Source organism: Equus caballus, chromosome 24 (genome assembly GCF_041296265.1).
Source record: "Equus caballus isolate H_3958 breed thoroughbred chromosome 24, TB-T2T, whole genome shotgun sequence".
NCBI lineage: Eukaryota > Metazoa > Chordata > Mammalia > Perissodactyla > Equidae > Equus > Equus caballus.
Window position 1 is genome coordinate 47,585,484 of NC_091707.1, and position 15,636 is coordinate 47,601,119.

The 15,636-nt window shown below is 39.7% G+C and overlaps 1 long non-coding RNA gene across 3 annotated transcripts in view; it reads left to right on the plus strand.

The window, feature by feature from the left end:
- Positions 1-13,885, plus strand: part of LOC138920557 (uncharacterized) — a 37,410-nt gene extending 23,525 nt beyond the window's left edge. Inside the window, exons 2-6 of one of the 3 annotated variants that reach the window (XR_011431950.1) lie at positions 7,800-7,882; positions 9,488-9,520; positions 10,403-10,621; positions 12,337-12,676; positions 12,848-13,885. This is a non-coding gene — a long non-coding RNA (uncharacterized lncRNA). Of the gene's footprint in view, positions 1-7,796; positions 7,883-9,487; positions 9,521-10,402; positions 11,284-12,336; positions 12,677-12,847 lie in introns of those variants that run through there. The other 2 variants (XR_011431949.1, XR_011431951.1) reach the window with 2 other exon arrangements.
- Positions 13,886-15,636: the final 1,751 nt, after the last annotated feature.

The following is a 15,636-nucleotide window of genomic DNA, read 5'->3' on the forward strand; positions in this document are numbered from 1 at the left end:
CGGCCCGGGGTTCGCCAGTTTGGATCCTGGGTGCGGATGTGGCACAGCTTGGCAAGCCATGCTGTGGTAGGTGTCCCACATATAAACTAGAGGAAGATGGGCATGGATGTTAGCTCAGGGCCAGTCTTCCTCAGCAAAAAAAAAAGAGGATTGGCGGCAGATGTTAGCTCAGGGCTAATCTTCCTCAAAAAAAAAAAAAAAAAAAATAAGAGTACTAGGATTAATTTAAGGAGATTTTCTACTTTTTCAAGTCTGCCAGGAAGCTAAGAACCAAACGTGTGGCACATTTCCCCTCTCTCAAAGAACCTTAAGATCTTTAGGTGCTAACTTAAATCCTGATCCTGTATTTTTCTTTTGCTCTATTTTTTCTGTCTTTCTGATTTTCTCACTTTAGAAAATCTTTTGAAAGCAGCTCTTATCCTTTTGAAACTAATTATTTTTGGTGGATCCCAAATTATCTTCCTGTAAAATTCCACCAACTTATGCCCTAATAGCTGTGTGTGAAAGTGCCCATATCATTGCATTTGAACCACCACCAAGAATTTTGGGTCCCCTCCATGAAATGACACCATGCCTCAAATTCAACTTTGATGACCAAGAGTTTATTTTTCTCAAACTGGAAGAAATAACACCAGAAAAGTGGCAGGTTGGCCTTCAGTGCTTCCTGGGTGAGGATAATCCTGGAGGCTGCACTCTAGACAAGGATGTCTACCACAAAGGGCAGAATCAAGCTAGGATGGAGGGCAGTACAGTGCCACTTTAGGCACTGGGTTTTGGGAATCTGGGGACCACTGGATAGGATGACACTTCCATAGCTGGTTTTCAGTGGGACCGTCAAGGTGGATACATGGGGCATTCAACCAACGTAGTATCCTACGAAGTTCAAGAATCATTGAATATTGTGGGGTCTTTTGGTCTTGATGGTCAGGATATGTTTCCACTATGGAAAAGTGTGTCCATGATCTTCGGTGGAAAGTGGCACAGAAACTTGACACTGAAGTGGTCACTCTTGTACTTTTCAAATTTGAGAAATGATTGGTATTGATGAAGTTATCCTAAGAGAGTTCAGGTAATAGTGTTTTGAGATCTGGTCCAAGGAGTGTATTAAGATGATGCTGTAGTGGATAGTGAAGTCCAGCCAGTGATCACATCATCTCTCCAGAAACTATTGGAGGGCCATCAAGGCGTTGAACAGGCTGACATTTATTACCATGGACGCAAAATTATCTGGGTCTTCTTTAGAAGAAAGTCTTTTCTTTATCTCACCCAAGAATGGTAACTAGTGTTAGGCATTCATCCAGGAGACCAACTTTGTGAATATTTGAATTGGTCTTTGAGCTCATTTGGTCTGGGATAAGGATAGTGATAAGTGTACAGAGGTATCTCATTATGGTTTTAATTTTCATTTCCCTGATGATTTATGATGTTGAGAACTTTTTACGTGCTTATTGGACATTCTGATAGTGTCTTATGGAAAGTGTTTGTTCAAAATTCGCCAATTTTTATTGAGTTGCTTGTCTTTTCACTATTGATTTGTAGCACTTCTTGAGATATTCTGGATGCAAGTCCTTTGTATTGAGAATATTTTTCTCCTTGTCTATGGATTGTCTATTAATGTTGTATTTCGAAAAGCAGAAGGTTTTAATTTTGATAAATTCCAATTTAGTCATTTTCCTTTTTATAGTTAATGCCCTTTATGTCCTGTCTAAGAAATCTTTGCCTACCCCAAAGTCGTTAAGATAGAATTCTATGTTTTCTTCTAGCAGCTTTATAATTTGAGCATTTTGATTTAGGTCTATGATCCATCTCAAATTAACTTTTGCATATAGTATGAGGTGGGGGTCAAGTTTTGTTTTTTAATATATATATCCAGTTTATTCAGTACCATTTCCTAAAAAGACTTTGCTTTCCCCGATTGAACTTCATTGACACATTTGTTAAAAATCAAATGACTGTAAATGAGCAGGTCTGTTTCTGGACCCTCTGTTCTGTTTCATTGACTTCTTTGTCTATCCTTCCATCAGTATCACACTGTCTTAATTACTTTGGCTGTACAGGAAGTCATGTAATTTGGTGGAGCACGTTCTCCAATTTTGTCTCTTTTCAAGATTGCTTAGCTATATTTGCATTTCCACTTAAACTTTAGCACCAGCTTTTTGAATATACAAAGAAGCAATTCACTTTGCTCAAGGAGGTGGAGGGAAAAAAGCTTCACTTCCTAGAGGAGCATGTATCAAATAAGTCATAGTTCCATGCTTAAATCACCATAGTACTTAGTAAATTTGGGGGGAGACGCTTTGAGGCTTTCCAAATGTCACGTTTTCCCTTAAACTTTTGCCTGCTAATTTTAGTATTCATCAATGGATTATGCCATGGTGTTCTAGTAGTGATTTTCTTTTTTCCCCCACTTCTTCCATATATATTACTTGTAATTTTTAAAGGAAGGATTAATTTATTTATTCAATCATTTATTTGAATCAGTACTGACGCATGGATGTTTATTGGGCTATCATCCAATATTATTCTTTATTTTGTTGTTCAGATTGTTCCAGCTCTAGCCATTGGAAGCTATTTCTGGTTGGCGTCTGTGTCCTTTTGACGTACTCCTTTTTATTTTTTTGAGCACTTCCTGACTTTTTGGCACCACAAAGCACTTTAGGCTCCTCTGGTATTTTTCCTGACACAGCCCTTGAGTTAGCCATTTTTCTAAGGAGCTCTGGATTCTTATATCAGAGAATGTTATTTAGAAACCCAGATCTGGGCACTAGATGTGCTTGTCACTACTGGAGTATCACTGCTCCTAAGCCCTTGCAGAGGACAGAGATAGGGAAAGGGGATACACACACACATACACACACACACACACCCATGTGTATGCATGAATCTATATCTGTCTCTAGTTATCTATCAAAATAAACATGAGTTCATACTGATAGCTCCCACTTTAACCCAGCACCGCAGGGTTCGTTCTAGGCTCTCTTCCCCTGCTTCTTTGCAATGTCTTTCTCTGACAATGAGAAACCTGGATCCCATTATCTACCGTTTATTGACTTATTTGCTCAATCCTAGAACATACATAAAGTAGCTTCGGAATTTCTAATCTGTTCCCCTTTAAGAAACAAATTCAACAAGTAGAGTCCAAGGTCTATGTGCAGTTTATTATGTCTTTAGACTTACAGTACCCAGTCAAAACACTGTTTTTTCCCAGAGTTACTCAGGTTGGTTCCTCTTGCTCCACCATTTCATTGAAGTCATATCATACATTTGCAATACAGTTAGATTCATTTGTTACAATGTGCATTCCCTCCTGAGCTCCCTCAACATCCTGGATGATTTCTTTTTCAATTGCATACAGTTAATTTCACTCTTTGTGGTTTACATTTATAAGGATTTTGATAAATTCAGAGTCATGTATTCATCACAACAGGAACATACCAGACAGTTCCATTACTCTAAACACATCCAAGTATGGCCCCTTTGTGGTCACTCTCTCCACCTTTCCCCAACGCCTGGCAACCATCAATTGATTTTCTGCCCCTACATTTTGCCTTTTCCAGAGTGTTGTATAAATGGAATCATACAAATGTACAGATATAGCCTTTGGGGTCTGGATTCTTTTATTTAGCAAAATACGTTTAAGATTCATTCATGTTGTTGCATCAATTAACAGTTTGTTCCTTTTGTGTGTGTGTGTGTGAGGAAGACTGGCCTTGAGCTAACATCTGTTGCCAATCTTCCTCTTTTTGCCTGAGGAAGATTGTCCCTAAGGTAGCATCTGTGCCAATTTTCCTCCATTTTGCACGTGGGTCACCAGCACAGCATGGCTTGATGAGCAGTGTAGGTCCACACCCAGGATCCAAACCTGCAAACCCTGGAATGCCAAAGTGGAGCACTCGAACCCACCCACTATGCCACTGGGCAGGCCCCAGTCGTTCCTTTTTATTGCTGAATGGTATTCAATGGTGTGGAGGTACCACAGATCCTTTATCCATACACCAGTTGAAGAAAATCTTGGTTGCGTTCAGTTTTTAGTGACTGTGAATAAAGCTGCTATAAACATTTGTATTCAGGTTTTTGTATGAACAAAAGCTTTCAATTTACTTCGGTTAATACCTAGGAGTGAAATAACCAGGTCAAAGGGTATGTGTAATTTTATCTTTAAGAAAACTATCAAATTGCTTTCCAAAATGGCTATACTATTCTGCATTCCCACCAGCAATGAATAAGAGTTGTCATGACTTCGCAACCTCATCCGTATTTGACATTGTCAAGTACCCCCCTCCAACCCCAACATCCTAATAATGCTTATTTGCCATACATATATCTTCTTTTGTCTAGTGTCTATTCAGATCTTTGGCCCATTCTAGAGGTTTTTCATTTTCTTATTGTTAAGTTTTGAGAGTTCTTTATATATTCTGCCTTCAAGTTCTTTACTGGATATGTGAATTACAAATACTTTCTCCCAGTCTGTGGATTGTCTTTTCATTCTCTTAATAATATCTTTTGCAGTGCAGAAGTTATTAATTGCAGTAAGGCATGATTCACTATTTTTTCCCTTATAGATTGTGCTTTTGTGTTGTATCTAAAAACTCATCAGCAAACTCAAGGTCATGCAGATTTTCTCCTATGTTTTAGCCTAGAAGTTTTAAAGTCTTACATTGCCTGTTATGCATTTGAGTTAATTTTTGTGTTAGATTTAAAGTATGTGTTGAGGTTGATTTTTTTTGCACGCAGACATCTGGTTGTTCTAGCGCCATTTATTGGAAAGGGTATCTTTTCTCTTTTTTACATCTCTGTGAAAAATCAGTGGACTATATTTCTGTGTATCTATCTCTGAGCTTTCTATTCTGTCCCATTGATTGATGTATCTATCCTTTCACCAAAACCACACTCTTTTGATTACTATAGAATTATAATAAGTCCTGAAATTGGGCAACATGAGCCACCCAAAGTTTTTCTTTTTAGAATTGTTTTGGCTAATCTTGTTCCTTTGCTTTTCCATATAAATTTTAGAATCAGCTGGTCTATATCTATAAAAAAGTTGGGGGGCCAGCCCGGTGGTGCAGCGGTTAAGTTCACATGCTCTCCTTCAGCAGCCTGGGGTTCGCCAGTTCAGATCCCAGGTGCAGACCTACACACTGCTTACCAAGCTATGCTATGGCAGGCGTCCCACATATAAAATAAAGGAAGATGAGCACAGATGTTAGCTCAGGGCAGAAGGAAGATTGGCAATTAGCTCAGGGCTAATCTTCCTCAAAAAAAAAGAAAGAAAAAGAATTTTGTGGGATTTTGATTGGAATTGCACATATTTTATTGATCAAATTGTGGAGAACTGACATCTTAACAATATTGAGTCTTTAATTCATCAATGCGGCATATCTCTCCATTTATTTAAATTTTCTTTGACTTCTTTCATCAGTGTTTGTACATGTCAGCATGTAGATACTATATATATACATATATTTAGATTTGTCAATACACATTTCTTTTTTGGTGGGAGGTAGAAATTGAAATTAAAACAATAGTACCATTTACAATAGCACCCAAACCATGAAATACTTAGCTATAAATCTTTTAAATTATGTGAAAGTCCTATATGCTGAAAACTACAAAACACTGATGAAAGGAATTAAGGAAGATCTAAATAAATGGAGAGATATAGCATGTTCATGAGCTGGAAGACTCAGTATGGTTAAGACTTCAATGCTCCCCTAATGGAGAGATTGATTCAGCACAATCTCAAAATCCCAGTGGATTTTTTGCAGAAATCACACTAAAACCTGTATACAAATGTTCACAGCAGATTTTTTCCTACTTGCCCCAAACTGGAAACAACAAAAATATACTTCTATTGGTAAATGGATAAACAAACTGTGGTTCATCCATATAACAGAATACTATTCAGCAATAAAAGGGAACAAATTACTGATATGTACAACAGAGATGAATCTCAAATGCATTCCGCTAAGAGAAAGAAGCCAAACTTACAAGATTGCATGACATATAAGATTGTATACTATATGATTCCATTTATATGACATTCTGGCAAAGAAAAAAGCGTAAGGACAAAAACCAGATCAATGGTTCCCGGCGGGTGGGAGTGGGAGAGATGTTGACTACAAAGGGTCAGAAGGAAACTTTTTGGGAGTGATGGACATGCTCGACATCTCGATTGTGATGGTGGTTACATGACTGTTGACACACCTTTGTCAAAACTTGTAGAGTTGTACACTAAAAAGGATGAACTTTAGTTTCATGTAAATTACATCTCTCTAAACTGTTTTTTAAAAAAACAGAAATCACAGTAACAATATGAGACAAGTTTGAGTTCCTGGCAAAACATGAGTCAAAGTGATGTAATAATAACAAAGAGTATAATACAATATAAAACATCAACTATTATGAATATTTACACACCAAGTCAAAATATATAAAGCAAAAACTATGAGAAATACAAAGGGAAAGAAAAAGACAATACAGCTAGATGGCTCACAAAGTAGATAAACAGTAATAAGTATTAGGAGAATCCAAATAACATGACTTTCTAAATAAAACTGGTATAAGACATACAAACCAAACGCTATTCTCTGAAAATGCAGACGATGTTTTCCTTTCAAATGTTATTTGAAATCAATCTCTTTATTAGTCAATACGGAGATGCTGAATTAAAAACTTTTGAGAAGAGGGGGTCAGCTCTGTGGCCAAGTGGTTGAAGTACCAGGCGCTCTGCTTTGGCGGCCTGGGTTTGCAGGTTCAGATCCCAGGTACAGACCTACTCCACTCATCAGCCATGCTGTGGAGGCATCCCACATACAAAATAGAGGAAGATTGGTATAGATGTTAGTTCAAGGCAAATCTTTCTCAAGCAAAAAAAAAGAGGAAGATTGGCAATGGATGTTAGCTCAGGGCAAGTCTTCCTCACCAAAAAAAAGAGAAACTTTTGAGAAGAATAAATTGAAATATTTGGAAGTTAGGTTATATAACACTTTCTTAGTAGACATACTCTCAAGAAAGTATTGTCTGAATTTTTTTAAGTTCAACATTGCAAAGTGATTAAAACCAATGCTTAACCCTTTCATCAACTTTGAAATTGGTTCAAAATAGTTCAATTCAAAAACAGGTCTCCATATACGTATTATTAGCATTTGAACTATAACCTACTTGTAAGAGAAGTAACACAAATCATTTTTACCTTTATTATCATTGATGATTTCTTTTGGAATATCAATCAACCAGTTAACCTCATCAGTTTTCTTTAACAAAGAGCCCATCATAAAAAGGATTTATAATCTTAATGGCACCTGTTTAAAGAAAATCTTGAAAAGTAAATAAATCAGATTTCAAGCCCTACTCTTTTGTCCTGTATAAAGTGGGTGAGGAAGGGACATATTTTGATAAAAAATGACCAAAGGGGCCATGACAATGGTCAGCATTACTATGAATGGGAGGGCTTATAAACCTATGACCTCTTTATTTCTAGGAAAGTTGGCAATGCCCAAACATTATCTGAAATCTAACCATAATCTTGAAAAAGAACCATAGGGAAAAAGCAAAAACAATGACAATAATAACTTACTCTTCCTACATGTCAATACCCTTCTTTCTTCATATTCAAGACCCACCTCATATGCACACTGTCCCCTGGTAACTATAGATAGGGCAAGCCTTTTCCCCTACCCAACTCTTTGCTACTTTTATTGATTTTAAATCCGTATTTCCTTTAAATTTATTCGTGTTGGCAATCACATGATTACCATGAATATTTTTGGTTAAACTTATATGCTTTTCCCACCCAGTAGATTCCAGATTCTATAAGGGAAGAGTTCTCTGCATCTTTACAGCCCAACAGCTAGCACATGGCCTGGTACACAGAACATGCTAAGTAAGTAAATAAATAAATAAATAAATACTAAATGAATGAATGAATATGTGTGAATGAGTACATATTAATACTCTCAAATTAGGAAAGAAAACAAAGAGGAAATTATTTCTACCAAATTAAAACAAACTATTAGAATCCCAAAGTTTTTTGCTTCATGATGTATATGCTATTTCTAAACTCCAAAATGAAGGAAAATGAGCTGACATATGTATTACTGTATTAGAAAAAAAGAGAAGTACCTTTAGTACAGAATAAAAATAAAATTAAAGACAGAAAGGGCACAAATAAACGTATCTGTTCTAATATAAAACAGGGGCTCAGCTAAGGAACAGAATGTCACTATCGTCACTGAGAGAAAAAGAGCTATATCGTAGGAGGGAAAAGTCTGCTCCTTGGCCCTTATAAAGGTCCGCACAGATTAGCGGGTGCCTAGAACAGTGCCTGACGCTCAATACATATTTGTCAATAAGTCAATAATATCCAATCAAGAAACTCAATATTTTGGAATACGTGGTCAATTGATAGTTGAAGAAGAAAGCAGTAAGCTGGAAGATCAAGGGAAGAAACATTCCTAGAAGGCGTTGGGGTAGAAAATGGGGACAAAAAATATAGTACTCAGTAAAATTAAAAGTAAATAAATCCAAGAGGTTGTATAAAGTAGAAAGAAAAGGGAAGCCTGGTGAGGCCTACCATAGATAGTCTTACTAGCGAGTTTATAGAATCCTTATTTAAGTCAACACTCCCGTAAAAGGGAAGAGGAAAGCTGCCAAACTCGTTTTACGATTGAACTACTTTTATGCCAAAACGAGATAACAGACGGTACCAGAGAATTACAGGCTCATTTCACTCACGTTTATAGCTGTAAATATCCAGAATAAAATATTGGCTAACCAGACTTAACAGTGTATTAGAAAAATAAAACAACAGGATCAAGTAGGGTTTATTCTAGGAATGCAAGAATGGTTCAAGTCAGGTCAAATTACAAGTCTAGAAGGCAGGATGACTGTGGCTATAAGTTTTCCTCTGCCAGAAAAGAATTTTTCCATCAGAAAAATAAACCTTTACTTCAGCGTGCCCAAGAGCCTACAGTCAGCATGATTCATTAGTAACCTCTCCAAGGTCAGAAAAGAGGCCTCCCTCATTACAGATATTGAAACGTGATGAGCACGAGGAACCACCCTGAAGATCACTAGCTGCTGTGCTGATCCTTGTGAATCCACCAGTGTATTCACCAGGTCTTGAAGGGGGAAAATGTTTTGCCATTCCAGAAGGGAGATTACTAGTTGCCACAAACTGAATACAGTTAGCCATGCTCAAAACGAAGAGCCTTTCTATCTTTACTGGTATAATCCTAAAGATTTATCATTATGCTAAAAATTTAAATATCTCTAAATACTAGGTACTTGTATATGTTCCCCATGGATTTAAAGGTGTCCCTATGATGCTAATATCTTTTGCCTAGAATAATGTGTGTAACAATAAAAAATTGTGTGTGAGAATAGCTCTGTTTTGAATATGGAACTAACCAAAATTTATTTATAAAACTTAATTAAGAAATGTCTCACAGGCAATGATGTTGTCTGCCTTCTTTAATTTTCCCTACAGATACCAAAACAGTGCTGGGTGCACAAGTGGCTGGTAAGTACACGTGATCCCTGTCTTACGATGGTTTGATCCACGATTTTTTGACTTTACGATGCTGCGAAAATGATGTGCATTCAGTAGAAACAGTACTTCGAATTTTGAATTTTGATATTTTCCTGGGCTAGTGATATGTGGTAAGATACTCTCCCACGATGCTGGGCGGCAGCAGATCCCAGCCAGCCCCACAATCATGAAGATGAACAACCGATGCACTTACAACCGTCCTGTACCCATCCAATCATTCTATTTGTCACTTTCAGTACAGTATTCAATAAATTACGAGTCAACACTTTATTGTAAAATAGGCTTTGTGTTAGATGATTTTGCCCAAGTGTGAGCTAATGTAAGTGTTCTGAGCATATTTAAGGTGGGCTAGGCTAAGCTAGGATGTTCAGCACTTTGGGTGTTTTAAATGCATTTTCGACATAATATTTTCAATTTACGATGGGTTTATCGAGATGTAACCCCATTGAAGTTGAGGAGGATGTGTACTTGTTTAAAATTGATTTCAGGGTAAATTTGAATATGTTTCTAAGTGTAGGACAGCAGCCACTGTATTAGGAGGTTTAAATGTATAGGTCCTACTAAGAGTGTTGAAGCCAAGGTCTTCCACTTGAGTGAAAATTTGAAGCAATAGGGGCAATCTAATAGAGGTTGCAGTGCAATTTTTTAATTATAAAAATAAATCCTTGTTCCCACAATCACTCTTTCCGTAGCCATACAGCTCATTTATATGGAGGAGGAGAAAACCATATAGAAGCAGAAAGAAAGGCACAGATGGCTCTTTACAAGGTTGTTTACATTTACAATAGCAACAGGGGACAGCTCCTATTTCTATTTTCACCTGGATCCTTCTGTGTGGTTTTCTTCTTTCAGACATGCAAAGTGGAAGTAAACCAAGAACGCCTTTGGAAAGATGACCTGAGGGGCGCCATATTAGAACAGAGCTGGAGCAGCAGAGGAATTGCCTTGCACGTCTTGTTTTCTTTATCTTTCAAACTGGACCAAACCGCTAACATTCCAAGAAGTCAGTAAGGACAAGAATACCCTGTCTGTAAGGACTGATGAAACCGGACTTTGCTGATGATCGGATAGGTAAACAATCAATGAAATATAAGTCTCTCCTTTTGACTGATGACAGAATCTTGAGCCAATCTATGAAGTACAAACCTAGCCTTACTTCATCTAGCACCAGTGAACACTTCTTTAATACAACTCACCTCATCCTCCCTTTCCCCATAAAACCCTAAGACCCTTTCCTATAATTGGGACACCATTTAGGTTTCCGCCTGAGTCTGTGCTCCCTGAATTGCAATTCTTTGATCCCAAATAAACTCTCTGCCTCTTAAACTGATTCCCGCTTTTGTAGGTTGACACCTTTAACAGATTCAAATCCATACACAGCCTGAAATGTTTCCACACATCCTACCACGCTCTCCTATACCACACGAGGCTGTTCAATGTTCCATCAATTCCCTGAAATTTTTTCTTCTACTCCTTTGTTACTGATGCTTCTGCTGCCTGGATTCTGCTCTCTTTCTGGCCTCTCAAAACCTTTATCACAACCCCTCCTTCTGACTTTTTACTACTCTGAGCATAACTGTCCTATATGAAATTATTTTTGTGTGCATTTTAGTCTTCCACTAGATTGTGAGCTCCTGAAGAAAAGGAATCATGGTTTATTTATTTTGCATCCCAAGCATCTGACTCAGTACCCAACACATATTAGGCATTCAATAAATGTTTTTTTAATTGAATCACTATAGTTCTCTTTTTAAGCACTTATTTAAATCTTATCAAATTTTCCATTAAAAACATCCTTATGCTACATTTGAGAGAATACCTTCAGAAGTAAGAACAAATTATCAGCACAGCAGACTTTTGAAAAATAATTACCAAAGTCAAATGAAAATGGAAGACACCAGAATAAATGCTGCTCACAATTCTCAAACCAGGAGCAAGTCCTCTTGATATAAACAGGGCTATAAGCTTCTCTTTGTCCTCCGGAAATGCATCTTGCAGTAAGAAATAACAATTTTTTTTTAGGAGGGGAAGAAAAGTTAAAATAAATAGAGAGAAGAGTTTATCATATTTATCCTTAAGGGAGAGATTTTAAAGTACATATAAACAAAAGACAGTTATTGCCATTAAAACGTTTAATTTAACTTAGCAAAAAATAACTTTCACGATTATAGTTTCGGAATTATATATTATGTTACTAAAACTGATGTAGTGAAAAGACATGGACTTCTAGAACCAGGCAATCTCTAGCTCTGCAAGATGTGGGCTGAGGATGCTGGGAAAATTAGGTAACTTCGCTCCAGTGAAGGTTAAAGGCCACAGATATTTTTTGAAAACATCTTACGTGGTGTTTTTAAAACAAGAGGTGTACGACATGTGTCTGTCCTCTTCATTTACATTTCTATATAATGTTATGTAGTTTTCAAAGCATTATCATAGGTACTGTGAGTATTAGCGGGTAATATTATTCTCACGTCATGTAAGTAATAAGTGGGAGAGTTAGCTAAAGGAATTAGAACCTAGAGTTTTCTACTTCTAACTTCGTACAGCTGTCGCTATACCATGATATGATTCATGATGGAAGATTGGAAGTTGTAGTAAAACGCGCACATTTTATAGATGACAGGCTAGAGACCCAGAAAGTGACTTGCTCAAAACACACAGCTGGTTAGTGGCAGAACTAAATTAGAAGCAACAGGTAAAGTGTTAACAAATCCTTTCCTGTCCCGTTTGAGCATTTGCCCTTCATTAACTTTCTCACTCTCTTTCCCTGGTAACCTGATCAACAGGTTGTGTCAACTGTGTTCCTAGGCACTATTGCTTGTGGTAAAAACGATCCCTGATGGATAAACTGCATCCAGACTGGGAGAGCTATGAATACCTCGTACCCTCCGCTTCCCTGAGTGTGTGACTCTAGACACCTGGAAGTTAGGCCTGTGAGGTTGCCTCCAGTGACATTGCTCCTCTGGAACACGGGGCTTCTAAGCTAGGCAGCTCCACATCCGCCTCGTGTCATCTTACATCCTTGAACTGGAGCTCATCCTGGGGCCTAAAGAGAACCACTTCTGCCCGGGTGTGTGGACGGCTATGAGGAGCCCTCTTGAGAGCAATGCCTGATGCCGTCCTCAGGTAAGCTGGGGATCCCGTCCTAGATGCTCTGACTGGACTAGGGTGGTCTCATGAGTCTGAACGTTTAGAATTTAAACATTAGATAAACCTAAGACCACCCAGCATTTCAATTCTGGATTGCCACGATAGCATCCTAACAGATACTTTCTATCTTGCTCTTGCCTTTTCAAGAGGTGTGATGCTATTCCAAACATTACTCTCATCATGCTTTGAGAAGTTACCTGGCTACCGCCAACTCCTCAGATCCGTGTATCCAAGGACCTAACTATGTCTTTCTTATCCAACCACTATGCTGCTCTTCTCCTCTGCATCCTCCTTCCAGAAAACGTTTTTGAAGTCTTATTTAATCGATACCTAAAGCATAATGGACGACAGCACAGCAGCCAGAGCACATTCCATATCAAAAGAAGTTATGAAGTATGAGGAGGTTTCTATAATCTGTTTTCACTCTCTCTTTATCGGAGTGACGGAAAACAGGTGTTTTTCCAGGGAGAACCCTTCAGAGATGTTCGGGGCCCTAAACAAGTAACTCAACACGGAATCAGATCTCCAGGTCTCAGGGGGCGTGGTGGCCGTGAAGGTGGCTGCTCAGATCTCCCCTCCAGAGAGCTGCCGTGAGGCCTGGGGCTGGCCAACAGCCTCCAGCTGCCACAGCCTCTGCCCCCCTCAGCACTCACTGGAGGCAAGGCCCTCCCTGGGCTGCTCCCAACCAAGGACTGACACTGGAGGAACTTAGAACGCGGCCATTTCTGCTTGACATGAGACTTCTCTGATGGCAACCCCTGCTCCCGGGCTCACCGCTGATCACTCCAAAAGCAAGCTAAAAAACCAGCACTGGCACCATGCTTGCTGACAGTGCACTGCCCTCCAGCATCTAGGACCCCTGTGCAAGGATTATTCTAACTCAACAAAAAATCCACATAATGGCCATTATTGCCAATGAGCCTGTTTAATAATTGTAAGCTTCCTTATTAAAAGTTACATGGAATGAGGCTAGATGTGGAGGGTTTAGTTTCTGTTTTTGTTTTTTTTAGTTAGGAAAGACCTACATATAGTAAACTACAAATGTCATTTGACAGTAAGCCGTTAGTGGTCTTATCTTCCCTTTAGGCACGAATTTATGTTTATATATTAATGATGCTTAATATACATGTACAGCCATATCCCAAACATAAAAGATTAAGAAAATATACCAAAATTTTAAATGTGGTATGATTTTGATTTTTCTTCTCCATGCTTTTATTTTAAAAATTTTCCGGTTATTACTCTTAAAATCAGAGGGACTGAAAAACCCACTCCCTTTTAATTTTATACACATCATAATGAACCCAAAATCCTCTTCTTTGGAGTCTGTTCTTTGTATCCAGTTGTTTATTCACTTTTCAACAAATATTCATTGAACGCCTGCTTTGTGCTTGTGGGATGCTGGGAATTGTGCTACTGCTCCTTTACCCGAACTCCTCTTATAACAAGATGCTCTTGCGTCAGATTTAAGCTCTCCTATTCTCCCCGGAATTTGATAATAAAGTGCTTTTACTCATCAAGCACTTACTGAGCACCAAGCATGTGTCAGTCACTACACGAGACAGGCATTACAGAGAGATGGGACAGAAAATTAGCACCACACCTAGCGCAGGGGACAGACAAGCGTGGAAACAGGAGAACCAGGCTGATGAGCACGAGAATATAGAAACGTGCACCGTGTTGTGTTACTTAAAGGAAAAAAACCCTGATTACCAAAGAAAGCTTGGGGGAAACTTCTCGATAGAGGAGGCATTTTAACTGGGCCTTGAACCGTGGGTCAAGTAATCTTGGGTGAGACAGTAGCAGGAGGCTGGCAGGGCAGGAGGAGGCCAGCAGGGGAGGAAAAGGCTGGCAAGGAGGAGAAGGCTGGCAGGGGAGGAGGAGTCTGAGAGAGGGGGAGAAGGTTGACAGGAGAGGAAGAGCCTGCCATGGAGGGGGGAGGTTGACAGGGGAGGAAGAGGCTGGCAGGGGAGGAAGAGGCTGGAAGGGAGGAGGAGGCTGACAGGGAGGAAGAGGCTGGCAGGGAGGAAGAGGCTGGCAGGGAGGAAGAGGCTGGCAGGGGAGGAGGAGGCTGACAGGGAGGAAGAGGCTGGCAGGGAGGAAGAGGCTGGCAGGGAGGAAGAGGCTGGCAGGGAGGAGGAGGTTGACAGGGAGGAGGAGGCTGGCAGGGAGGAGGAGGCTGGCAGGGAGGAAGAGGCTGGCAGGGAGGAGGAGGCTGACAGGGGAGGAGGCTGACAGGGAAGTGCTGCCAGGTGAGCTGGGGACGGTGAAGTAGGCTCCCAAATCCAAGGCAGCCCGAAGTTCTAATGATGATGGCTGGCATCTACCAGCAGCCCAGCTCAGCGCTCAGGACATCATGTGTCATTCAATATTTACTCCTCACACCAGGGGGTGGGGAAGATGTGGGCAAATGGAAGCGCTGAGCTGAGGTGCCTGGCAGTTGGTGCCCCCCGACCCCTTCCGGCCACAGTCCCCTACCTGGGAGCTACAGGTGAAGGGGCCTGATGGAAGGCAGATGGGGTGGGAGCACACGACCTCATTTAGAGGTGGAAGGATGTTCGCCTCTCTTCCAGCCCTGTCCAGTTGTTCACCGACTACACTTTTCCCTTCCTTTCCCTCTGTAGAGCACTACAGTTTGCCTGATGCATCCAGCTTTCAGTCATTTATACTCGCTACACTCAGTCATCCTCTTTGCTCTCCGTTGGCGTCCAAGTTTTTGTGCTCCTCACCAAGTGGAGGGATTGCCAAGCTAAAAAATGATTTTTTCTTTTCTAGGAATGGTCCCCATAAACAGAGGGACTAGGTTGAGTTGTGTGACCCTGTCCCCTGGCCATAGCTTATTGATCTAGGGAAAACCATCTGATTTAGACTCCTTCAGTCGGTCAGGTTCCTGCTGAGGATTTTTAACTTGAATCGGAGATCCAACATGGAAGCTG